This window comes from Hoplias malabaricus, unplaced genomic scaffold (genome assembly GCF_029633855.1).
Source record: "Hoplias malabaricus isolate fHopMal1 unplaced genomic scaffold, fHopMal1.hap1 scaffold_305, whole genome shotgun sequence".
In the NCBI taxonomy this organism is placed as follows: Eukaryota; Metazoa; Chordata; class Actinopteri; order Characiformes; family Erythrinidae; genus Hoplias; species Hoplias malabaricus.
The window spans coordinates 14,328-36,801 of record NW_027101047.1 but is presented as its reverse complement, the minus strand read 5'-3'; the positions used below and the strand labels follow the sequence as shown (position 1 = coordinate 36,801).

Genomic DNA, 22,474 nt, shown 5'->3' with positions numbered 1-22,474 from the left:
TCGGCCACACTACCTCCGAGAAGCCCCGGCCCTCTTATTCCTAGCCAAAACAGAAGGGGGCGTAACACGCGAGCTAGAGAATCTCAGTCAAGTCATCTATTGGCAGATGCAGACAAAGAAGCGCTAGATTCCTAAGACTTCGGACTGGCCGACGCGGCTTTATGGTTTGCTTTATACGGCCGCCTGCGTGTTGGGCATTCTTTTGATGTGTTCTCCGTTGGTTCGGCCAGCTTGGGCCATCCTACGCCCTTTGAATATTGGAGAACTTGAAGGAATTGAAGAAACGTCAAGCCGACTCTTCCAAGTTGCTGCTGTTGAAAAGAGCAACAGAGGGTGCCAAGTTGAGTATAAGCTGCTCAACAGCTTGGATGGTGGTTTCTTCAAAACCTTCTTTGGCAGCGGTGGGATTTGAACCCACGCCTCCGAAGAGACTGGAGCCTTAATCCAGCGCCTTAGACCGCTCGGCCACGCTACCGGCTTCGTGTTGCTTTCGCACTGCAATGGCAACGGCATAGTTTATCCACTTGGACGCTAAAGTGTCTGCTTTTCTTCTTCTATCGGCGGACATATTTGGGGTCAACCTCGTGCCGCACTGCATTGGTGAGAACAATATAACTTTTGAGATCATTTACTAAGCAACTGATCTTTTACAAAAATTAATAAAACAGACGCCCAGTGAACACAGAGGATGTGGAAATCAGTCTAACAAAAGCCCACCACAAGGACATCTGCCGTTCATTGATACTACACCAACATCGTACACGCAAGCTCTTGCCACAGACATTTTCAACATGGCGCTTTTCCAAGGATGGACCGAGCCAACATCTTCACAAAAGCTTCGCTGGCAGTGGTGGGATTCGAACCCACGCCTCCACAGAGACTGGAGCCTAAATCCAGCGCCTTCGACCACTCGGCCACACTACCGCCGAGAAGCCCCGGCCCTCTTATTCCTAGCCAAAACAGAAGGGGGCGTAACACGCGAGCTAGAGAATCTCAGTCAAGTCATCTATTGGCAGATGCAGACAAAGAAGCGCTAGATTCCTAAGACTTCGGACTGGCCGACGCGGCTTTATGGTTTGCTTTATACGGCCGCCTGCGTGTTGGGCATTCTTTTGATGTGTTCTCCGTTGGTTCGGCCAGCTTGGGCCATCCTACGCCCTTTGAATATTGGAGAACTTGAAGGAATTGAAGAAACGTCAAGCCGACTCTTCCAAGTTGCTGCTGTTGAAAAGAGCAACAGAGGGCGCCAATTTGAGTATAAGCTGCTCAACAGCTTGGATGGTGGTTTCTTCAAAACCTTCTTTGGCAGCGGTGGGATTTGAACCCACGCCTCCGAAGAGACTGGAGCCTTAATCCAGCGCCTTAGACCGCTCGGCCACGCTACCGGCTTCGTACGGCTTTCGCACTGCAATGGCAACGGCATAGTTTATCCACTTGGACGCTAAAGTGTCTGCTTTTCTTCTTCTATCGGCGGACATATTTGGGGTCAACCTCGTGCCGCACTGCATTGGTGAGAACAATATAACTTTTGAGATCATTTACTAAGCAACTGATCTTTTACAAAAATTAATAAAACAGACGCCCAGTGAACACAGAGGATGTGGAAATCAGTCTAACAAAAGCCCACCACAAGGACATCTGCCGTTCATTGATACTACACCAACATCGTACACGCAAGGTCTTGCCACAGACATTTTCAACATGGCGCTTTTCCAAGGATGGACCGAGCCAACATCTTCACAAAAGCTTCGCTGGCAGTGGTGGGATTCGAACCCACGCCTCCACAGAGACTGGAGCCTAAATCCAGCGCCTTCGACCACTCGGCCACACTACCGCCGAGAAGCCCCGGCCCTCTTATTCCTAGCCAAAACAGAAGGGGGCGTAACACGCGAGCTAGAGAATCTCAGTCAAGTCATCTATTGGCAGATGCAGACTAAGAAGCGCTAGATTCCTAAGACTTCGGACTGGCCGACGCGGCTTTATGGTTTGCTTTATACGGCCGCCTGTGTGTTGGGCATTCTTTTGATGTGTTCTCCGTTGGTTCGGCCAGCTTGGGCCATCCTACGCCCTTTGAATATTGGAGAACTTGAAGGAATTGAAGAAACGTCAAGCCGACTCTTCCAAGTTGCTGCTGTTGAAAAGAGCAACAGAGGGCGCCAATTTGAGTATAAGCTGCTCAACAGCTTGGATGGTGGTTTCTTCAAAACCTTCGTTGGCAGCGGTGGGATTTGAACCCACGCCTCCGAAGAGACTGGAGCCTTAATCCAGCGCCTTAGACCGCTCGGCCACGCTACCGGCTTCGTGCGGCTTTCGCACTGCAATGGCAACGGCATAGTTTATCCACTTGGACGCTAAAGTGTCTGCTTTTCTTCTTCTATCGGCGGACATATTTGGGGTCAACCTCGTGCCGCACTGCATTGGTGAGAACAATATAACTTTTGAGATCATTTACTAAGCAACTGATCTTTTACAAAAATTAATAAAACAGACGCCCAGTGAACACAGAGGATGTGGAAATCAGTCTAACAAAAGCCCACCACAAGGACATCTGCCGTTCATTGATACTACACCAACATCGTACACGCAAGCTCTTGCCACAGACATTTTCAACATGGCGCTTTTCCAAGGATGGACCGAGCCAACATCTTCACAAAAGCTTCGCTGGCAGTGGTGGGATTCGAACCCACGCCTCCACAGAGACTGGAGCCTAAATCCAGCGCCTTCGACCACTCGGCCACACTACCTCCGAGAAGCCCCGGCCCTCTTATTCCTAGCCAAAACAGAAGGGGGCGTAACACGCGAGCTAGAGAATCTCAGTCAAGTCATCTATTGGCAGATGCAGACAAAGAAGCGCTAGATTCCTAAGACTTCGGACTGGCCGACGCGGCTTTATGGTTTGCTTTATACGGCCGCCTGCGTGTTGGGCATTCTTTTGATGTGTTCTCCGTTGGTTCGGCCAGCTTGGGCCATCCTACGCCCTTTGAATATTGGAGAACTTGAAGGAATTGAAGAAACGTCAAGCCGACTCTTCCAAGTTGCTGCTGTTGAAAAGAGCAACAGAGGGTGCCAAGTTGAGTATAAGCTGCTCAACAGCTTGGATGGTGGTTTCTTCAAAACCTTCTTTGGCAGCGGTGGGATTTGAACCCACGCCTCCGAAGAGACTGGAGCCTTAATCCAGCGCCTTAGACCGCTCGGCCACGCTACCGGCTTCGTGTTGCTTTCGCACTGCAATGGCAACGGCATAGTTTATCCACTTGGACGCTAAAGTGTCTGCTTTTCTTCTTCTATCGGCGGACATATTTGGGGTCAACCTCGTGCCGCACTGCATTGGTGAGAACAATATAACTTTTGAGATCATTTACTAAGCAACTGATCTTTTACAAAAATTAATAAAACAGACGCCCAGTGAACACAGAGGATGTGGAAATCAGTCTAACAAAAGCCCACCACAAGGACATCTGCCGTTCATTGATACTACACCAACATCGTACACGCAAGCTCTTGCCACAGACATTTTCAACATGGCGCTTTTCCAAGGATGGACCGAGCCAACATCTTCACAAAAGCTTCGCTGGCAGTGGTGGGATTCGAACCCACGCCTCCACAGAGACTGGAGCCTAAATCCAGCGCCTTCGACCACTCGGCCACACTACCGCCGAGAAGCCCCGGCCCTCTTATTCCTAGCCAAAACAGAAGGGGGCGTAACACGCGAGCTAGAGAATCTCAGTCAAGTCATCTATTGGCAGATACAGACAAAGAAGCGCTAGATTCCTAAGACTTCGGACTGGCCGACGCGGCTTTATGGTTTGCTTTATACGGCCGCCTGCGTGTTGGGCATTCTTTTGATGTGTTCTCCGTTGGTTCGGCCAGCTTGGGCCATCCTACGCCCTTTGAATATTGGAGAACTTGAAGGAATTGAAGAAACGTCAAGCCGACTCTTCCAAGTTGCTGCTGTTGAAAAGAGCAACAGAGGGCGCCAAGTTGAGTATAAGCTGCTCAACAGCTTGGATGGTGGTTTCTTCAAAACCTTCTTTGGCAGCGGTGGGATTTGAACCCACGCCTCCGAAGAGACTGGAGCCTTAATCCAGCACCTTAGACCGCTCGGCCACGCTACCGGCTTCGTGCGGCTTTCGCACTGCAATGGCAACGGCATAGTTTATCCACTTGGACGCTAAAGTGTCTGCTTTTCTTCTTCTATCGGCGGACATATTTGGGGTCAACCTCGTGCCGCACTGCATTGGTGAGAACAATATAACTTTTGAGATCATTTACTAAGCAACTGATCTTTTACAAAAATTAATAAAACAGACGCCCAGTGAACACAGAGGATGTGGGAATCAGTCTAACAAAAGCCCACCACAAGGACATCTGCCGTTCATTGATACTACACCAACATCGTACACGCAAGCTCTTGCCACAGACATTTTCAACATGGCGCTTTTCCAAGGATGGACCGAGCCAACATCTTCACAAAAGCTTCGCTGGCAGTGGTGGGATTCAAACCCACGCCTCCACAGAGACTGGAGCCTAAATCCAGCGCCTTCGACCACTCGGCCACACTACCTCCGAGAAGCCCCGGCCCTCTTATTCCTAGCCAAAACAGAAGGGGGCGTAACACGTGAGCTAGAGAATCTCAGTCAAGTCATCTATTGGCAGATGCAGACAAAGAAGCGCTAGATTCCTAAGACTTCGGACTGGCCGACGCGGCTTTATGGTTTGCTTTATACGGCCGCCTGCGTGTTGGGCATTCTTTTGATGTGTTCTCCGTTGGTTCGGCCAGCTTGGGCCATCCTACGCCCTTTGAATATTGGAGAACTTGAAGGAATTGAAGAAACGTCAAGCCGACTCTTCCAAGTTGCTGCTGTTGAAAAGAGCAACAGAGGGCGCCAATTTGAGTATAAGCTGCTCAACAGCTTGGATGGTGGTTTCTTCAAAACCTTCTTTGGCAGCGGTGGGATTTGAACCCACGCCTCCGAAGAGACTGGAGCCTTAATCCAGCGCCTTAGACCGCTCGGCCACGCTACCGGCTTCGTGCGGCTTTCGCACTGCAATGGCAACGGCATAGTTTATCCACTTGGACGCTAAAGTGTCTGCTTTTCTTCTTCTATCGGCGGACATATTTGGGGTCAACCTCGTGCCGCACTGCATTGGTGAGAACAATATAACTTTTGAGATCATTTACTAAGCAACTGATCTTTTACAAAAATTAATAAAACAGACGCCCAGTGAACACAGAGGATGTGGAAATCAGTCTAACAAAAGCCCACCACAAGGACATCTGCCGTTCATTGATACTACACCAACATCGTACACGCAAGCTCTTGCCACAGACATTTTCAACATGGCGCTTTTCCAAGGATGGACAGAGCCAACATCTTCACAAAAGCTTCGCTGGCAGTGGTGGGATTCGAACCCACGCCTCCACAGAGACTGGAGCCTAAATCCAGCGCCTTCGACCACTCGGCCACACTACCGCCGAGAAGCCCCGGCCCTCTTATTCCTAGCCAAAACAGAAGGGGGCGTAACACGCGAGCTAGAGAATCTCAGTCAAGTCATCTATTGGCAGATGCAGACTAAGAAGCGCTAGATTCCTAAGACTTCGGACTGGCCGACGCGGCTTTATGGTTTGCTTTATACGGCCGCCTGCGTGTTGGGCATTCTTTTGATGTGTTCTCCGTTGGTTCGGCCAGCTTGGGCCATCCTACGCCCTTTGAATATTGGAGAACTTGAAGGAATTGAAGAAACGTCAAGCCGACTCTTCCAAGTTGCTGCTGTTGAAAAGAGCAACAGAGGGCGCCAATTTGAGTATAAGCTGCTCAACAGCTTGGATGGTGGTTTCTTCAAAACCTTCTTTGGCAGCGGTGGGATTTGAACCCACGCCTCCGAAGAGACTGGAGCCTTAATCCAGCGCCTTAGACCGCTAGGCCACGCTACCGGCTTCGTGCGGCTTTCGCACTGCAATGGCAACGGCATAGTTTATCCACTTGGACGCTAAAGTGTCTGCTTTTCTTCTTCTATCGGCGGACATATTTGGGGTCAACCTCGTGCCGCACTGCATTGGTGAGAACAATATAACTTTTGAGATCATTTACTAAGCAACTGATCTTTTACAAAAATTAATAAAACAGACGCCCAGTGAACACAGAGGATGTGGAAATCAGTCTAACAAAAGCCCACCACAAGGACATCTGCCGTTTATTGATACTACACCAACATCGTACACGCAAGGTCTTGCCACAGACATTTTCAACATGGCGCTTTTCCAAGGATGGACCGAGCCAACATCTTCACAAAAGCTTCGCTGGCAGTGGTGGGATTCGAACCCACGCCTCCACAGAGACTGGAGCCTAAATCCAGCGCCTTCGACCACTCGGCCACACTACCGCCGAGAAGCCCCGGCTCTCTTATTCCTAGCCAAAACAGAAGGGGGCGTAACACGCGAGCTAGAGAATCTCAGTCAAGTCATCTATTGGCAGATGCAGACAAAGAAGCGCTAGATTCCTAAGACTTCGGACTGGCCGACGCGGCTTTATGGTTTGCTTTATACGGCCGCCTGCGTGTTGGGCATTCTTTTGATGTGTTCTCCGTTGGTTCGGCCAGCTTGGGCCATCCTACGCCCTTTGAATATTGGAGAACTTGAAGGAATTGAAGAAACGTCAAGCCGACTCTTCCAAGTTGCTGCTGTTGAAAAGAGCAACAGAGGGCGCCAATTTGAGTATAAGCTGCTCAACAGCTTGGATGGTGGTTTCTTCAAAACCTTCTTTGGCAGCGGTGGGATTTGAACCCACGCCTCCGAAGAGACTGGAGCCTTAATCCAGCGCCTTAGACCGCTAGGCCACGCTACCGGCTTCGTGCGGCTTTCGCACTGCAATGGCAACGGCATAGTTTATCCACTTGGACGCTAAAGTGTCTGCTTTTCTTCTTCTATCGGCGGACATATTTGGGGTCAACCTCGTGCCGCACTGCATTGGTGAGAACAATATAACTTTTGAGATCATTTACTAAGCAACTGATCTTTTACAAAAATTAATAAAACAGACGCCCAGTGAACACAGAGGATGTGGAAATCAGTCTAACAAAAGCCCACCACAAGGACATCTGCCGTTTATTGATACTACACCAACATCGTACACGCAAGGTCTTGCCACAGACATTTTCAACATGGCGCTTTTCCAAGGATGGACCGAGCCAACATCTTCACAAAAGCTTCGCTGGCAGTGGTGGGATTCGAACCCACGCCTCCACAGAGACTGGAGCCTAAATCCAGCGCCTTCGACCACTCGGCCACACTACCGCCGAGAAGCCCCGGCTCTCTTATTCCTAGCCAAAACAGAAGGGGGCGTAACACGCGAGCTAGAGAATCTCAGTCAAGTCATCTATTGGCAGATGCAGACAAAGAAGCGCTAGATTCCTAAGACTTCGGACTGGCCGACGCGGCTTTATGGTTTGCTTTATACGGCCGCCTGCGTGTTGGGCATTCTTTTGATGTGTTCTCCGTTGGTTCGGCCAGCTTGGGCCATCCTACGCCCTTTGAATATTGGAGAACTTGAAGGAATTGAAGAAACGTCAAGCCGACTCTTCCAAGTTGCTGCTGTTGAAAAGAGCAACAGAGGGCGCCAATTTGAGTATAAGCTGCTCAACAGCTTGGATGGTGGTTTCTTCAAAACCTTCTTTGGCAGCGGTGGGATTTGAACCCACGCCTCCGAAGAGACTGGAGCCTTAATCCAGCGCCTTAGACCGCTCGGCCACGCTACCGGCTTCGTGCGGCTTTCGCACTGCAATGGCAATGGCATAGTTTATCCACTTGGACGCTAAAGTGTCTGCTTTTCTTCTTCTATCGGCGGACATATTTGGGGTCAACCTCGTGCCGCACTGCATTGGTGAGAACAATATAACTTTTGAGATCATTTACTAAGCAACTGATCTTTTACAAAAATTAATAAAACAGACGCCCAGTGAACACAGAGGATGTGGAAATCAGTCTAACAAAAGCCCACCACAAGGACATCTGCCGTTCATTGATACTACACCAACATCGTACACGCAAGCTCTTGCCACAGACATTTTCAACATGGCGCTTTTCCAAGGATGGACCGAGCCAACATCTTCACAAAAGCTTCGCTGGCAGTGGTGGGATTCGAACCCACGCCTCCACAGAGACTGGAGCCTAAATCCAGCGCCTTCGACCACTCGGCCACACTACCGCCGAGAAGCCCCGGCCCTCTTATTCCTAGCCAAAACAGAAGGGGGCGTAACACGCGAGCTAGAGAATCTCAGTCAAGTCATCTATTGGCAGATGCAGACTAAGAAGCGCTAGATTCCTAAGACTTCGGACTGGCCGACGCGGCTTTATGGTTTGCTTTATACGGCCGCCTGCGTGTTGGGCATTCTTTTGATGTGTTCTCCGTTGGTTCGGCCAGCTTGGGCCATCCTACGCCCTTTGAATATTGGAGAACTTGAAGGAATTGAAGAAACGTCAAGCCGACTCTTCCAAGTTGCTGCTGTTGAAAAGAGCAACAGAGGGCGCCAATTTGAGTATAAGCTGCTCAACAGCTTGGATGGTGGTTTCTTCAAAACCTTCTTTGGCAGAGGTGGGATTTGAACCCACGCCTCCGAAGAGACTGGAGCCTTAATCCAGGGCCTTAGACCGCTAGGCCACGCTACCGGCTTCGTGCGGCTTTCGCACTGCAATGGCAACGGCATAGTTTATCCACTTGGACGCTAAAGTGTCTGCTTTTCTTCTTCTATCGGCGGACATATTTGGGGTCAACCTCGTGCCGCACTGCATTGGTGAGAACAATATAACTTTTGAGATCATTTACTAAGCAACTGATCTTTTACAAAAATTAATAAAACAGACGCCCAGTGAACACAGAGGATGTGGAAATCAGTCTAACAAAAGCCCACCACAAGGACATCTGCCGTTTATTGATACTACATCAACATCGTACACGCAAGGTCTTGCCACAGACATTTTCAACATGGCACTTTTCCAAGGATGGACCGAGCCAACATCTTCACAAAAGCTTCGCTGGCAGTGGTGGGATTCGAACCCACGCCTCCACAGAGACTGGAGCCTAAATCCAGCGCCTTCGACCACTCGGCCACACTACCGCCGAGAAGCCCCGGCTCTCTTATTCCTAGCCAAAACAGAAGGGGGCGTAACACGCGAGCTAGAGAATCTCAGTCAAGTCATCTATTGGCAGATGCAGACAAAGAAGCGCTAGATTCCTAAGACTTCGGACTGGCCGACGCGGCTTTATGGTTTGCTTTATACGGCCGCCTGCGTGTTGGGCATTCTTTTGATGTGTTCTCCGTTGGTTCGGCCAGCTTGGGCCATCCTACGCCCTTTGAATATTGGAGAACTTGAAGGAATTGAAGAAACGTCAAGCCGACTCTTCCAAGTTGCTGCTGTTGAAAAGAGCAACAGAGGGCGCCAAGTTGAGTATAAGCTGCTCAACAGCTTGGATGGTGGTTTCTTCAAAACTTTCTTTGGCAGCGGTGGGATTTGAACCCACGCCTCCGAAGAGACTGGAGCCTTAATCCAGCGCCTTAGACCGCTCGGCCACGCTACCGGCTTCGTGCGGCTTTCGCACTGCAATGGCAACGGCATAGTTTATCCACTTAGACGCTAAAGTGTCTGCTTTTCTTCTTCTATCGGCGGACATATTTGGGGTCAACCTCGTGCCGCACTGCATTGGTGAGAACAATATAACTTTTGAGATCATTTACTAAGCAACTGATCTTTTACAAAAATTAATAAAACAGACGCCCAGTGAACACAGAGGATGTGGAAATCAGTCTAACAAAAGCCCACCACAAGGACATCTGCCGTTCATTGATACTACACCAACATCGTACACGCAAGCTCTTGCCACAGACATTTTCAACATGGCGCTTTTCCAAGGATGGACCGAGCCAACATCTTCACAAAAGCTTCGCTGGCAGTGGTGGGATTCGAACCCACGCCTCCACAGAGACTGGAGCCTAAATCCAGCGCCTTCGACCACTCGGCCACACTACCGCCGAGAAGCCCCGGCCCTCTTATTCCTAGCCAAAACAGAAGGGGGCGTAACACGCGAGCTAGAGAATCTCAGTCAAGTCATCTATTGGCAGATACAGACAAAGAAGCGCTAGATTCCTAAGACTTCGGACTGGCCGACGCGGCTTTATGGTTTGCTTTATACGGCCGCCTGCGTGTTGGGCATTCTTTTGATGTGTTCTCCGTTGGTTCGGCCAGCTTGGGCCATCCTACGCCCTTTGAATATTGGAGAACTTGAAGGAATTGAAGAAACGTCAAGCCGACTCTTCCAAGTTGCTGCTGTTGAAAAGAGCAACAGAGGGCGCCAAGTTGAGTATAAGCTGCTCAACAGCTTGGATGGTGGTTTCTTCAAAACCTTCTTTGGCAGTGGTGGGATTTGAACCCACGCCTCCGAAGAGACTGGAGCCTTAATCCAGCGCCTTAGACCGCTCGGCCACGCTACCGGCTTCGTGCGGCTTTCGCACTGCAATGGCAACGGCATAGTTTATCCACTTGGACGCTAAAGTGTCTGCTTTTCTTCTTCTATCGGCGGACATATTTGGGGTCAACCTCGTGCCGCACTGCATTGGTGAGAACAATATAACTTTTGAGATCATTTACTAAGCAACTGATCTTTTACAAAAATTAATAAAACAGACGCCCAGTGAACACAGAGGATGTGGAAATCAGTCTAACAAAAGCCCACCACAAGGACATCTGCCGTTCATTGATACTACACCAACATCGTACACGCAAGCTCTTGCCACAGACATTTTCAACATGGCGCTTTTCCAAGGATGGACCGAGCCAACATCTTCACAAAAGCTTCGCTGGCAGTGGTGGGATTCGAACCCACGCCTCCACAGAGACTGGAGCCTAAATCCAGCGCCTTCGACCACTCGGCCACACTACCGCCGAGAAGCCCCGGCCCTCTTATTCCTAGCCAAAACAGAAGGGGGCGTAACACGCGAGCTAGAGAATCTCAGTCAAGTCATCTATTGGCAGATGCAGACAAAGAAGCGCTAGATTCCTAAGACTTCGGACTGGCCGACGCGGCTTTATGGTTTGCTTTATACGGCCGCCTGCGTGTTGGGCATTCTTTTGATGTGTTCTCCGTTGGTTCGGCCAGCTTGGGCCATCCTACGCCCTTTGAATATTGGAGAACTTGAAGGAATTGAAGAAACGTCAAGCCGACTCTTCCAAGTTGCTGCTGTTGAAAAGAGCAACAGAGGGCGCCAATTTGAGTATAAGCTGCTCAACAGCTTGGATGGTGGTTTCTTCAAAACCTTCTTTGGCAGCGGTGGGATTTGAACCCACGCCTCCGAAGAGACTGGAGCCTTAATCCAGCGCCTTAGACCGCTCGGCCACGCTACCGGCTTTGTGCGGCTTTCGCACTGCAATGGCAACGGCATAGTTTATCCACTTGGACGCTAAAGTGTCTGCTTTTCTTCTTCTATCGGCGGACATATTTGGGGTCAACCTCGTGCCGCACTGCATTGGTGAGAACAATATAACTTTTGAGATCATTTACTAAGCAACTGATCTTTTACAAAAATTAATAAAACAGACGCCCAGTGAACACAGAGGATGTGGAAATCAGTCTAACAAAAGCCCACCACAAGGACATCTGCCGTTCATTGATACTACACCAACATCGTACACGCAAGCTCTTGCCACAGACATTTTCAACATGGCGCTTTTCCAAGGATGGACCGAGCCAACATCTTCACAAAAGCTTCGCTGGCAGTGGTGGGATTCGAACCCACGCCTCCACAGAGACTGGAGCCTAAATCCAGCGCCTTCGACCACTCGGCCACACTACCTCCGAGAAGCCCCGGCCCTCTTATTCCTAGCCAAAACAGAAGGGGGCGTAACACGCGAGCTAGAGAATCTCAGTCAAGTCATCTATTGGCAGATGCAGACAAAGAAGCGCTAGATTCCTAAGACTTCGGACTGGCCGACGCGGCTTTATGGTTTGCTTTATACGGCCGCCTGCGTGTTGGGCATTCTTTTGACGTGTTCTCCGTTGGTTCGGCCAGCTTGGGCCATCCTACGCCCTTTGAATATTGGAGAACTTGAAGGAATTGAAGAAACGTCAAGCCGACTCTTCCAAGTTGCTGCTGTTGAAAAGAGCAACAGAGGGCGCCAATTTGAGTATAAGCTGCTCAACAGCTTGGATGGTGGTTTCTTCAAAACCTTCTTTGGCAGCGGTGGGATTTGAACCCACGCCTCCGAAGAGACTGGAGCCTTAATCCAGCGCCTTAGACCGCTCGGCCACGCTACCGGCTTCGTGCGGCTTTCGCACTGCAATGGCAACGGCATAGTTTATCCACTTGGACGCTAAAGTGTCTGCTTTTCTTCTTCTATCGGCGGACATATTTGGGGTCAACCTCGTGCCGCACTGCATTGGTGAGAACAATATAAATTTTGAGATCATTTACTAAGCAACTGATCTTTTACAAAAATTAATAAAACAGACGCCCAGTGAACACAGAGGATGTGAAAATCAGTCTAACAAAAGCCCACCACAAGGACATCTGCCGTTCATTGATACTACACCAACATCGTACACGCAAGCTCTTGCCACAGACATTTTCAACATGGCGCTTTTCCAAGGATGGACCGAGCCAACATCTTCACAAAAGCTTCGCTGGCAGTGGTGGGATTCGAACCCACGCCTCCACAGAGACTGGAGCCTAAATCCAGTGCCTTCGACCACTCGGCCACACTACCTCCGAGAAGCCCCGGCTCTCTTATTCCTAGCCAAAACAGAAGGGGGCGTAACACGCGAGCTAGAGAATCTCAGTCAAGTCATCTATTGGCAGATGCAGACAAAGAAGCGCTAGATTCCTAAGACTTCGGACTGGCCGACGCGGCTTTATGGTTTGCTTTATACGGCCGCCTGCGTGTTGGGCATTCTTTTGTTGTGTTCTCCGTTGGTTCGGCCAGCTTGGGCCATCCTACGCCCTTTGAATATTGGAGAACTTGAAGGAATTGAAGAAACGTCAAGCCGACTCTTCCAAGTTGCTGCTGTTGAAAAGAGCAACAGAGGGCGCCAAGTTGAGTATAAGCTGCTCAACAGCTTGGATGGTGGTTTCTTCAAAACCTTCTTTGGCAGCGGTGGGATTTGAACCCACGCCTGCGAAGAGACTGGAGCCTTAATCCAGCGCCTTAGACCGCTCGGCCACGCTACCGGCTTCGTGCGGCTTTCGCACTGCAATGGCAACGGCATAGTTTATCCACTTGGACGCTAAAGTGTCTGCTTTTCTTCTTCTATCGGCGGACATATTTGGGGTCAACCTCGTGCCGCACTGCATTGGTGAGAACAATATAACTTTTGAGATCATTTACTAAGCAACTGATCTTTTACAAAAATTAATAAAACAGACGCCCAGTGAACACAGAGGATGTGGAAATCAGTCTAACAAAAGCCCACCACAAGGACATCTGCCGTTCATTGATACTACACCAACATCGTACACGCAAGCTCTTGCCACAGACATTTTCAACATGGCGCTTTTCCAAGGATGGACCGAGCCAACATCTTCACAAAAGCTTCGCTGGCAGTGGTGGGATTCGAACCCACGCCTCCACAGAGACTGGAGCCTAAATCCAGCGCCTTCGACCACTCGGCCACACTACCTCCGAGAAGCCCCGGCCCTCTTATTCCTAGCCAAAACAGAAGGGGGCGTAACACGCGAGCTAGAGAATCTCAGTCAAGTCATCTATTGGCAGATGCAGACAAAGAAGCGCTAGATTCCTAAGACTTCGGACTGGCCGACGCGGCTTTATGGTTTGCTTTATACGGCCGCCTGCGTGTTGGGCATTCTTTTGATGTGTTCTCCGTTGGTTCGGCCAGCTTGGGCCATCCTACGCCCTTTGAATATTGGAGAACTTGAAGGAATTGAAGAAACGTCAAGCCGACTCTTCCAAGTTGCTGCTGTTGAAAAGAGCAACAGAGGGCGCCAATTTGAGTATAAGCTGCTCAACAGCTTGGATGGTGGTTTCTTCAAAACCTTCTTTGGCAGCGGTGGGATTTGAACCCACGCCTCCGAAGAGACTGGAGCCTTAATCCAGCGCCTTAGACCGCTCGGCCACGCTACCGGCTTCGTGCGGCTTTCGCACTGCAATGGCAACGGCATAGTTTATCCACTTGGACGCTAAAGTGTCTGCTTTTCTTCTTCTATCGGCGGACATATTTGGGGTCAACCTCGTGCCGCACTGCATTGGTGAGAACAATATAACTTTTGAGATCATTTACTAAGCAACTGATCTTTTACAAAAATTAATAAAACAGACGCCCAGTGAACACAGAGGATGTGGAAATCAGTCTAACAAAAGCCCACCACAAGGACATCTGCCGTTCATTGATACTACACCAACATCGTACACGCAAGCTCTTGCCACAGACATTTTCAACATGGCGCTTTTCCAAGGATGGACCGAGCCAACATCTTCACAAAAGCTTCGCTGACAGTGGTGGGATTGGAACCCACGCCTCCACAGAGACTGGAGCCTAAATCCAGTGCCTTCGACCACTCGGCCACACTACCTCCGAGAAGCCCCGGCTCTCTTATTCCTAGCCAAAACAGAAGGGGGCGTAACACGCGAGCTAGAGAATCTCAGTCAAGTCATCTATTGGCAGATGCAGACAAAGAAGCGCTAGATTCCTAAGACTTCGGACTGGCCGACGCGGCTTTATGGTTTGCTTTATACGGCCGCCTGCGTGTTGGGCATTCTTTTGTTGTGTTCTCCGTTGGTTCGGCCAGCTTGGGCCATCCTACGCCCTTTGAATATTGGAGAACTTGAAGGAATTGAAGAAACGTCAAGCCGACTCTTCCAAGTTGCTGCTGTTGAAAAGAGCAACAGAGGGCGCCAAGTTGAGTATAAGCTGCTCAACAGCTTGGATGGTGGTTTCTTCAAAACCTTCTTTGGCAGCGGTGGGATTTGAACCCACGCCTCCGAAGAGACTGGAGCCTTAATCCAGCGCCTTAGACCGCTCGGCCACGCTACCGGCTTCGTGCGGCTTTCGCACTGCAATGGCAACGGCATAGTTTATCCACTTGGACGCTAAAGTGTCTGCTTTTCTTCTTCTATCGGCGGACATATTTGGGGTCAACCTCGTGCCGCACTGCATTGGTGAGAACAATATAACTTTTGAGATCATTTACTAAGCAACTGATCTTTTACAAAAATTAATAAAACAGACGCCCAGTGAACACAGAGGATGTGGAAATCAGTCTAACAAAAGCCCACCACAAGGACATCTGCCGTTCATTGATACTACACCAACATCGTACACGCAAGCTCTTGCCACAGACATTTTCAACATGGCGCTTTTCCAAGGATGGACCGAGCCAACATCTTCACAAAAGCTTCGCTGGCAGTGGTGGGATTCGAACCCACGCCTCCACAGAGACTGGAGCCTAAATCCAGCGCCTTCGACCACTCGGCCACACTACCGCCGAGAAGCCCCGGCCCTCTTATTCCTAGCCAAAACAGAAGGGGGCGTAACACGCGAGCTAGAGAATCTCAGTCAAGTCATCTATTGGCAGATACAGACAAAGAAGCGCTAGATTCCTAAGACTTCGGACTGGCCGACGCGGCTTTATGGTTTGCTTTATACGGCCGCCTGCGTGTTGGGCATTCTTTTGATGTGTTCTCCGTTGGTTCGGCCAGCTTGGGCCATCCTACGCCCTTTGAATATTGGAGAACTTGAAGGAATTGAAGAAACGTCAAGCCGACTCTTCCAAGTTGCTGCTGTTGAAAAGAGCAACAGAGGGCGCCAAGTTGAGTATAAGCTGCTCAACAGCTTGGATGGTGGTTTCTTCAAAACCTTCTTTGGCAGCGGTGGGATTTGAACCCACGCCTGCGAAGAGACTGGAGCCTTAATCCAGCGCCTTAGACCGCTCGGCCACGCTACCGGCTTCGTGCGGCTTTCGCACTGCAATGGCAACGGCATAGTTTATCCACTTGGACGCTAAAGTGTCTGCTTTTCTTCTTCTATCGGCGGACATATTTGGGGTCAACCTCGTGCCGCACTGCATTGGTGAGAACAATATAACTTTTGAGATCATTTACTAAGCAACTGATCTTTTACAAAAATTAATAAAACAGACGCCCAGTGAACACAGAGGATGTGGAAATCAGTCTAACAAAAGCCCACCACAAGGACATCTGCCGTTCATTGATACTACACCAACATCGTACACGCAAGCTCTTGCCACAGACATTTTCAACATGGCGCTTTTCCAAGGATGGACCGAGCCAACATCTTCACAAAAGCTTCGCTGGCAGTGGTGGGATTCGAACCCACGCCTCCACAGAGACTGGAGCCTAAATCCAGCGCCTTCGACCACTCGGCCACACTACCTCCGAGAAGCCCCGGCCCTCTTATTCCTAGCCAAAACAGAAGGGGGCGTAACACGCGAGCTAGAGAATCTCAGTCAAGTCATCTATTGGCAGATGCAGACAAAGAAGCGCTAGATTCCTAAGACTTCGGACTGGCCGACGCGGCTTTATGGTTTGCTTTATACGGCCGCCTGCGTGTTGGGCATTCTTTTGACGTGTTCTCCGTTGGTTCGGCCAGCTTGGGCCATCCTACGCCCTTTGAATATTGGAGAACTTGAAGGAATTGAAGAAACGTCAAGCCGACTCTTCCAAGTTGCTGCTGTTGAAAAGAGCAACAGAGGGCGCCAATTTGAGTATAAGCTGCTCAACAGCTTGGATGGTGGTTTCTTCAAAACCTTCTTTGGCAGCGGTGGGATTTGAACCCACGCCTCCGAAGAGACTGGAGCCTTAATCCAGCGCCTTAGACCGCTCGGCCACGCTACCGGCTTCGTGCGGCTTTCGCACTGCAATGGCAACGGCATAGTTTATCCACTTGGACGCTAAAGTGTCTGCTTTTCTTCTTCTATCGGCGGACATATTTGGGGTCAACCTCGTGCCGCACTGCATTGGTGAGAACAATATAACTTTTGAGATCATTTACTAAGCAACTGATCTTTTACAAAAATTAATAAAACAGACGCCCAGTGAACACAGAGGATGTGGAAATCAGTCTAACAAAAGCCCACCACAAGGACATCTGCCGTTCATTGATACTACACCAACATCGTACACGCAAGCTCTTGCCACAGACATTTTCAACATGGCGCTTTTCCAAGGATGGACCGAGCCAACATCTTCACAAAAGCTTCGCTGGCAGTGGTGGGATTCGAACCCACGCCTCCACAGAGACTGGAGCCTAAATCCAGCGCCTTCGACCACTCGGCCACACTACCGCCGAGAAGCCCCGGCCCTCTTATTCCTAGCCAAAACAGAAGGGGGCGTAACACGCGAGCTAGAGAATCTCAGTCAAGTCATCTATTGGCAGATGCAGACTAAGAAGCGCTAGATTCCTAAGACTTCGGACTGGCCGACGCGGCTTTATGGTTTGCTTTATACGGCCGCCTGCGTGTTGGGCATTCTTTTGATGTGTTCTCCGTTGGTTCGGCCAGCTTGGGCCATCCTACGCCCTTTGAATATTGGAGAACTTGAAGGAATTGAAGAAACGTCAAGCCGACTCTTCCAAGTTGCTGCTGTTGAAAAGAGCAACAGAGGGCGCCAAGTTGAGTATAAGCTGCTCAACAGCTTGGATGGTGGTTTCTTCAAAACCTTCTTTGGCAGCGGTGGGATTTGAACCCACGCCTCCGAAGAGACTGGAGCCTTAATCCAGCGCCTTAGACCGCTCGGCCACGCTACCGGCTTCGTGCGGCTTTCGCACTGCAATGGTAACGGCATAGTTTATCCACTTGGACGCTAAAGTGTCTGCTTTTCTTCTTCTATCGGCGGACATATTTGGGGTCAACCTCGTGCCGCACTGCATTGGTGAGAACAATATAACTTTTGAGATCATTTACTAAGCAACTGATCTTTTACAAAAATTAATAAAACAGACGCCCAGTGAACACAGAGGATGTGGAAATCAGTCTAACAAAAGCCCACCACAAGGACATCTGCCGTTCATTGATACTACACCAACATCGTACACGCAAGCTCTTGCCACAGACATTTTCAACATGGCGCTTTTCCAAGGATGGACCGAGCCAACATCTTCACAAAAGCTTCGCTGGCAGTGGTGGGATTCGAACCCACGCCTCCACAGAGACTGGAGCCTAAATCCAGCGCCTTCGACCACTCGGCCACACTACCTCCGAGAAGCCCCGGCCCTCTTATTCCTAGCCAAAACAGAAGGGGGCGTAACACGCGAGCTAGAGAATCTCAGTCAAGTCATCTATTGGCAGATGCAGACAAAGAAGCGCTAGATTCCTAAGACTTCGGACTGGCCGACGCGGCTTTATGGTTTGCTTTATACGGCCGCCTGCGTGTTGGGCATTCTTTTGATGTGTTCTCCGTTGGTTCGGCCAGCTTGGGCCATCCTACGCCCTTTGAATATTGGAGAACTTGAAGGAATTGAAGAAACGTCAAGCCGACTCTTCCAAGTTGCTGCTGTTGAAAAGAGCAACAGAGGGCGCCAATTTGAGTATAAGCTGCTCAACAGCTTGGATGGTGGTTTCTTCAAAACCTTCTTTGGCAGCGGTGGGATTTGAACCCACGCCTCCGAAGAGACTGGAGCCTTAATCCAGCGCCTTAGACCGCTCGGCCACGCTACCGGCTTCGTGCGGTTTTCGCACTGCAATGGCAACGGCATAGTTTATCCACTTGGACGCTAAAGTGTCTGCTTTTCTTCTTCTATCGGCGGACATATTTGGGGTCAACCTCGTGCCGCACTGCATTGGTGAGAACAATATAACTTTTGAGATCATTTACTAAGCAACTGATCTTTTACAAAAATTAATAAAACAGACGCCCAGTGAACACAGAGGATGTGGAAATCAGTCTAACAAAAGCCCACCACAAGGACATCTGCCGTTCATTGATACTACACCAACATCGTACACGCAAGCTCTTGCCACAGACATTTTCAACATGGCGCTTTTCCAAGGATGGACCGAGCCAACATCTTCACAAAAGCTTCGCTGGCAGTGGTGGGATTCGAACCCACGCCTCCACAGAGACTGGAGCCTAAATCCAGCGCCTTCGACCACTCGGCCACACTACCGCCGAGAAGCCCCGGCCCTCTTATTCCTAGCCAAAACAGAAGGGGGCGTAACACGCGAGCTAGAGAATCTCAGTCAAGTCATCTATTGGCAGATGCAGACAAAGAAGCGCTAGATTCCTAAGACTTCGGACTGGCCGACGCGGCTTTATGGTTTGCTTTATACGGCCGCCTGCGTGTTGGGCATTCTTTTGACGTGTTCTCCGTTGGTTCGGCCAGCTTGGGCCATCCTACGCCCTTTGAATATTGGAGAACTTGAAGGAATTGAAGAAACGTCAAGCCGACTCTTCCAAGTTGCTGCTGTTGAAAAGAGCAACAGAGGGCGCCAATTTGAGTATAAGCTGCTCAACAGCTTGGATGGTGGTTTCTTCAAAACCTTCTTTGGCAGCGGTGGGATTTGAACCCACGCCTCCGAAGAGACTGGAGCCTTAATCCAGCGCCTTAGACCGCTCGGCCACGCTACCGGCTTCGTGCGGCTTTCGCACTGCAATGGCAATGGCATAGTTTATCCACTTGGACGCTAAAGTGTCTGCTTTTCTTCTTCTATCGGCGGACATATTTGGGGTCAACCTCGTGCCGCACTGCATTGGTGAGAACAATATAACTTTTGAGATCATTTACTAAGCAACTGATCTTTTACAAAAATTAATAAAACAGACGCCCAGTGAACACAGAGGATGTGGAAATCAGTCTAACAAAAGCCCACCACAAGGACATCTGCCGTTCATTGATACTACACCAACATCGTACACGCAAGCTCTTGCCACAGACATTTTCAACATGGCGCTTTTCCAAGGATGGACCGAGCCAACATCTTCACAAAAGCTTCGCTGGCAGTGGTGGGATTCGAACCCACGCCTCCACAGAGACTGGAGCCTAAATCCAGCGCCTTCGACCACTCGGCCACACTACCGCCGAGAAGCCCCGGCCCTCTTATTCCTAGCCAAAACAGAAGGGGGCGTAACACGCGAGCTAGAGAATCTCAGTCAAGTCATCTATTGGCAGATGCAGACAAAGAAGCGCTAGATTCCTAAGACTTCGGACTGGCCGACGCGGCTTTATGGTTTGCTTTATACGGCCGCCTGCGTGTTGGGCATTCTTTTGATGTGTTCTCCGTTGGTTCGGCCAGCTTGGGCCATCCTACGCCCTTTGAATATTGGAGAACTTGAAGGAATTGAAGAAACGTCAAGCCGACTCTTCCAAGTTGCTGCTGTTGAAAAGAGCAACAGAGGGCGCCAATTTGAGTATAAGCTGCTCAACAGCTTGGATGGTGGTTTCTTCAAAACCTTCTTTGGCAGCGGTGGGATTTGAACCCACGCCTCCGAAGAGACTGGAGCCTTAATCCAGCGCCTTAGACCGCTCGGCCACGCTACCGGCTTCGTGCGGCTTTCGCACTGCAATGGCAACGGCATAGTTTATCCACTTGGACGCTAAAGTGTCTGCTTTTCTTCTTCTATCGGCGGACATATTTGGGGTCAACCTCGTGCCGCACTGCATTGGTGAGAACAATATAACTTTTGAGATCATTTACTAAGCAACTGATCTTTTACAAAAATTAATAAAACAGACGCCCAGTGAACACAGAGGATGTGGAAATCAGTCTAACAAAAGCCCACCACAAGGACATCTGCCGTTCATTGATACTACACCAACATCGTACACGCAAGCTCTTGCCACAGACATTTTCAACATGGCGCTTTTCCAAGGATGGACCGAGCCAACATCTTCACAAAAGCTTCGCTGACAGTGGTGGGATTGGAACCCACGCCTCCACAGAGACTGGAGCCTAAATCCAGTGCCTTCGACCACTCGGCCACACTACCTCCGAGAAGCCCCGGCTCTCTTATTCCTAGCCAAAACAGAAGGGGGCGTAACACGCGAGCTAGAGAATCTCAGTCAAGTCATCTATTGGCAGATGCAGACAAAGAAGCGCTAGATTCCTAAGACTTCGGACTGGCCGACGCGGCTTTATGGTTTGCTTTATACGGCCGCCTGCGTGTTGGGCATTCTTTTGTTGTGTTCTCCGTTGGTTCGGCCAGCTTGGGCCATCCTACGCCCTTTGAATATTGGAGAACTTGAAGGAATTGAAGAAACGTCAAGCCGACTCTTCCAAGTTGCTGCTGTTGAAAAGAGCAACAGAGGGCGCCAAGTTGAGTATAAGCTGCTCAACAGCTTGGATGGTGGTTTCTTCAAAACCTTCTTTGGCAGCGGTGGGATTTGAACCCACGCCTCCGAAGAGACTGGAGCCTTAATCCAGCGCCTTAGACCGCTCGGCCACGCTACCGGCTTCGTGCGGCTTTCGCACTGCAATGGCAACGGCATAGTTTATCCACTTGGACGCTAAAGTGTCTGCTTTTCTTCTTCTATCGGCGGACATATTTGGGGTCAACCTCGTGCCGCACTGCATTGGTGAGAACAATATAACTTTTGAGATCATTTACTAAGCAACTGATCTTTTACAAAAATTAATAAAACAGACGCCCAGTGAACACAGAGGATGTGGAAATCAGTCTAACAAAAGCCCACCACAAGGACATCTGCCGTTCATTGATACTACACCAACATCGTACACGCAAGCTCTTGCCACAGACATTTTCAACATGGCGCTTTTCCAAGGATGGACCGAGCCAACATCTTCACAAAAGCTTCGCTGGCAGTGGTGGGATTCGAACCCACGCCTCCACAGAGACTGGAGCCTAAATCCAGCGCCTTCGACCACTCGGCCACACTACCGCCGAGAAGCCCCGGCCCTCTTATTCCTAGCCAAAACAGAAGGGGGCGTAACACGCGAGCTAGAGAATCTCAGTCAAGTCATCTATTGGCAGATACAGACAAAGAAGCGCTAGATTCCTAAGACTTCGGACTGGCCGACGCGGCTTTATGGTTTGCTTTATACGGCCGCCTGCGTGTTGGGCATTCTTTTGATGTGTTCTCCGTTGGTTCGGCCAGCTTGGGCCATCCTACGCCCTTTGAATATTGGAGAACTTGAAGGAATTGAAGAAACGTCAAGCCGACTCTTCCAAGTTGCTGCTGTTGAAAAGAGCAACAGAGGGCGCCAAGTTGAGTATAAGCTGCTCAACAGCTTGGATGGTGGTTTCTTCAAAACCTTCTTTGGCAGCGGTGGGATTTGAACCCACGCCTGCGAAGAGACTGGAGCCTTAATCCAGCGCCTTAGACCGCTCGGCCACGCTACCGGCTTCGTGCGGCTTTCGCACTGCAATGGCAACGGCATAGTTTATCCACTTGGACGCTAAAGTGTCTGCTTTTCTTCTTCTATCGGCGGACATATTTGGGGTCAACCTCGTGCCGCACTGCATTGGTGAGAACAATATAACTTTTGAGATCATTTACTA

The 22,474-nt window shown here is 50.0% G+C and overlaps 37 non-coding genes across 37 annotated transcripts; all 37 read right to left on the bottom strand.

Moving 5' to 3' along the window:
- Nucleotides 1-393: 393 nt before the first annotated feature.
- On the bottom strand, nt 394-475 carry trnal-aag (transfer RNA leucine (anticodon AAG)). Its single transcript has one exon. It is a non-coding gene; the product is annotated as a tRNA-Leu (tRNA).
- Nucleotides 476-842: 367 nt separating this feature from the next.
- Nucleotides 843-924, bottom strand: trnal-uag (transfer RNA leucine (anticodon UAG)). Its single transcript has one exon. It is a non-coding gene; the product is annotated as a tRNA-Leu (tRNA).
- Nucleotides 925-1,303: 379 nt separating this feature from the next.
- Nucleotides 1,304-1,385, bottom strand: trnal-aag (transfer RNA leucine (anticodon AAG)). The gene has a single exon. It is a non-coding gene; the product is annotated as a tRNA-Leu (tRNA).
- Nucleotides 1,386-1,752: 367 nt separating this feature from the next.
- trnal-uag (transfer RNA leucine (anticodon UAG)) lies at nt 1,753-1,834 on the bottom strand. Its single transcript has one exon. It is a non-coding gene; the product is annotated as a tRNA-Leu (tRNA).
- A 379-nt stretch (nt 1,835-2,213) lies between these two features.
- Nucleotides 2,214-2,295, bottom strand: trnal-aag (transfer RNA leucine (anticodon AAG)). The gene has a single exon. It is a non-coding gene; the product is annotated as a tRNA-Leu (tRNA).
- Nucleotides 2,296-2,662: 367 nt separating this feature from the next.
- On the bottom strand, nt 2,663-2,744 carry trnal-uag (transfer RNA leucine (anticodon UAG)). Its single transcript has one exon. It is a non-coding gene; the product is annotated as a tRNA-Leu (tRNA).
- Nucleotides 2,745-3,123: 379 nt separating this feature from the next.
- On the bottom strand, nt 3,124-3,205 carry trnal-aag (transfer RNA leucine (anticodon AAG)). Its single transcript has one exon. It is a non-coding gene; the product is annotated as a tRNA-Leu (tRNA).
- A 367-nt stretch (nt 3,206-3,572) lies between these two features.
- trnal-uag (transfer RNA leucine (anticodon UAG)) lies at nt 3,573-3,654 on the bottom strand. Its single transcript has one exon. It is a non-coding gene; the product is annotated as a tRNA-Leu (tRNA).
- Nucleotides 3,655-4,943: 1,289 nt separating this feature from the next.
- On the bottom strand, nt 4,944-5,025 carry trnal-aag (transfer RNA leucine (anticodon AAG)). Its single transcript has one exon. It is a non-coding gene; the product is annotated as a tRNA-Leu (tRNA).
- A 367-nt stretch (nt 5,026-5,392) lies between these two features.
- On the bottom strand, nt 5,393-5,474 carry trnal-uag (transfer RNA leucine (anticodon UAG)). Its single transcript has one exon. It is a non-coding gene; the product is annotated as a tRNA-Leu (tRNA).
- Nucleotides 5,475-6,302: 828 nt separating this feature from the next.
- Nucleotides 6,303-6,384, bottom strand: trnal-uag (transfer RNA leucine (anticodon UAG)). Its single transcript has one exon. It is a non-coding gene; the product is annotated as a tRNA-Leu (tRNA).
- Nucleotides 6,385-7,212: 828 nt separating this feature from the next.
- trnal-uag (transfer RNA leucine (anticodon UAG)) lies at nt 7,213-7,294 on the bottom strand. Its single transcript has one exon. It is a non-coding gene; the product is annotated as a tRNA-Leu (tRNA).
- Nucleotides 7,295-7,673: 379 nt separating this feature from the next.
- On the bottom strand, nt 7,674-7,755 carry trnal-aag (transfer RNA leucine (anticodon AAG)). The gene has a single exon. It is a non-coding gene; the product is annotated as a tRNA-Leu (tRNA).
- A 367-nt stretch (nt 7,756-8,122) lies between these two features.
- On the bottom strand, nt 8,123-8,204 carry trnal-uag (transfer RNA leucine (anticodon UAG)). Its single transcript has one exon. It is a non-coding gene; the product is annotated as a tRNA-Leu (tRNA).
- Nucleotides 8,205-9,032: 828 nt separating this feature from the next.
- Nucleotides 9,033-9,114, bottom strand: trnal-uag (transfer RNA leucine (anticodon UAG)). The gene has a single exon. It is a non-coding gene; the product is annotated as a tRNA-Leu (tRNA).
- A 379-nt stretch (nt 9,115-9,493) lies between these two features.
- Nucleotides 9,494-9,575, bottom strand: trnal-aag (transfer RNA leucine (anticodon AAG)). The gene has a single exon. It is a non-coding gene; the product is annotated as a tRNA-Leu (tRNA).
- A 367-nt stretch (nt 9,576-9,942) lies between these two features.
- trnal-uag (transfer RNA leucine (anticodon UAG)) lies at nt 9,943-10,024 on the bottom strand. Its single transcript has one exon. It is a non-coding gene; the product is annotated as a tRNA-Leu (tRNA).
- An 828-nt stretch (nt 10,025-10,852) lies between these two features.
- trnal-uag (transfer RNA leucine (anticodon UAG)) lies at nt 10,853-10,934 on the bottom strand. The gene has a single exon. It is a non-coding gene; the product is annotated as a tRNA-Leu (tRNA).
- A 379-nt stretch (nt 10,935-11,313) lies between these two features.
- Nucleotides 11,314-11,395, bottom strand: trnal-aag (transfer RNA leucine (anticodon AAG)). Its single transcript has one exon. It is a non-coding gene; the product is annotated as a tRNA-Leu (tRNA).
- A 367-nt stretch (nt 11,396-11,762) lies between these two features.
- On the bottom strand, nt 11,763-11,844 carry trnal-uag (transfer RNA leucine (anticodon UAG)). The gene has a single exon. It is a non-coding gene; the product is annotated as a tRNA-Leu (tRNA).
- Nucleotides 11,845-12,223: 379 nt separating this feature from the next.
- On the bottom strand, nt 12,224-12,305 carry trnal-aag (transfer RNA leucine (anticodon AAG)). The gene has a single exon. It is a non-coding gene; the product is annotated as a tRNA-Leu (tRNA).
- A 1,277-nt stretch (nt 12,306-13,582) lies between these two features.
- trnal-uag (transfer RNA leucine (anticodon UAG)) lies at nt 13,583-13,664 on the bottom strand. Its single transcript has one exon. It is a non-coding gene; the product is annotated as a tRNA-Leu (tRNA).
- Nucleotides 13,665-14,043: 379 nt separating this feature from the next.
- trnal-aag (transfer RNA leucine (anticodon AAG)) lies at nt 14,044-14,125 on the bottom strand. Its single transcript has one exon. It is a non-coding gene; the product is annotated as a tRNA-Leu (tRNA).
- Nucleotides 14,126-14,953: 828 nt separating this feature from the next.
- On the bottom strand, nt 14,954-15,035 carry trnal-aag (transfer RNA leucine (anticodon AAG)). Its single transcript has one exon. It is a non-coding gene; the product is annotated as a tRNA-Leu (tRNA).
- Nucleotides 15,036-15,402: 367 nt separating this feature from the next.
- On the bottom strand, nt 15,403-15,484 carry trnal-uag (transfer RNA leucine (anticodon UAG)). The gene has a single exon. It is a non-coding gene; the product is annotated as a tRNA-Leu (tRNA).
- Nucleotides 15,485-16,312: 828 nt separating this feature from the next.
- On the bottom strand, nt 16,313-16,394 carry trnal-uag (transfer RNA leucine (anticodon UAG)). The gene has a single exon. It is a non-coding gene; the product is annotated as a tRNA-Leu (tRNA).
- A 379-nt stretch (nt 16,395-16,773) lies between these two features.
- Nucleotides 16,774-16,855, bottom strand: trnal-aag (transfer RNA leucine (anticodon AAG)). Its single transcript has one exon. It is a non-coding gene; the product is annotated as a tRNA-Leu (tRNA).
- Nucleotides 16,856-17,222: 367 nt separating this feature from the next.
- On the bottom strand, nt 17,223-17,304 carry trnal-uag (transfer RNA leucine (anticodon UAG)). Its single transcript has one exon. It is a non-coding gene; the product is annotated as a tRNA-Leu (tRNA).
- A 379-nt stretch (nt 17,305-17,683) lies between these two features.
- trnal-aag (transfer RNA leucine (anticodon AAG)) lies at nt 17,684-17,765 on the bottom strand. The gene has a single exon. It is a non-coding gene; the product is annotated as a tRNA-Leu (tRNA).
- A 367-nt stretch (nt 17,766-18,132) lies between these two features.
- trnal-uag (transfer RNA leucine (anticodon UAG)) lies at nt 18,133-18,214 on the bottom strand. Its single transcript has one exon. It is a non-coding gene; the product is annotated as a tRNA-Leu (tRNA).
- A 379-nt stretch (nt 18,215-18,593) lies between these two features.
- On the bottom strand, nt 18,594-18,675 carry trnal-aag (transfer RNA leucine (anticodon AAG)). The gene has a single exon. It is a non-coding gene; the product is annotated as a tRNA-Leu (tRNA).
- A 367-nt stretch (nt 18,676-19,042) lies between these two features.
- trnal-uag (transfer RNA leucine (anticodon UAG)) lies at nt 19,043-19,124 on the bottom strand. The gene has a single exon. It is a non-coding gene; the product is annotated as a tRNA-Leu (tRNA).
- Nucleotides 19,125-19,503: 379 nt separating this feature from the next.
- On the bottom strand, nt 19,504-19,585 carry trnal-aag (transfer RNA leucine (anticodon AAG)). Its single transcript has one exon. It is a non-coding gene; the product is annotated as a tRNA-Leu (tRNA).
- Nucleotides 19,586-19,952: 367 nt separating this feature from the next.
- Nucleotides 19,953-20,034, bottom strand: trnal-uag (transfer RNA leucine (anticodon UAG)). The gene has a single exon. It is a non-coding gene; the product is annotated as a tRNA-Leu (tRNA).
- A 379-nt stretch (nt 20,035-20,413) lies between these two features.
- Nucleotides 20,414-20,495, bottom strand: trnal-aag (transfer RNA leucine (anticodon AAG)). Its single transcript has one exon. It is a non-coding gene; the product is annotated as a tRNA-Leu (tRNA).
- Nucleotides 20,496-21,323: 828 nt separating this feature from the next.
- Nucleotides 21,324-21,405, bottom strand: trnal-aag (transfer RNA leucine (anticodon AAG)). Its single transcript has one exon. It is a non-coding gene; the product is annotated as a tRNA-Leu (tRNA).
- Nucleotides 21,406-21,772: 367 nt separating this feature from the next.
- trnal-uag (transfer RNA leucine (anticodon UAG)) lies at nt 21,773-21,854 on the bottom strand. Its single transcript has one exon. It is a non-coding gene; the product is annotated as a tRNA-Leu (tRNA).
- Nucleotides 21,855-22,474: the final 620 nt, after the last annotated feature.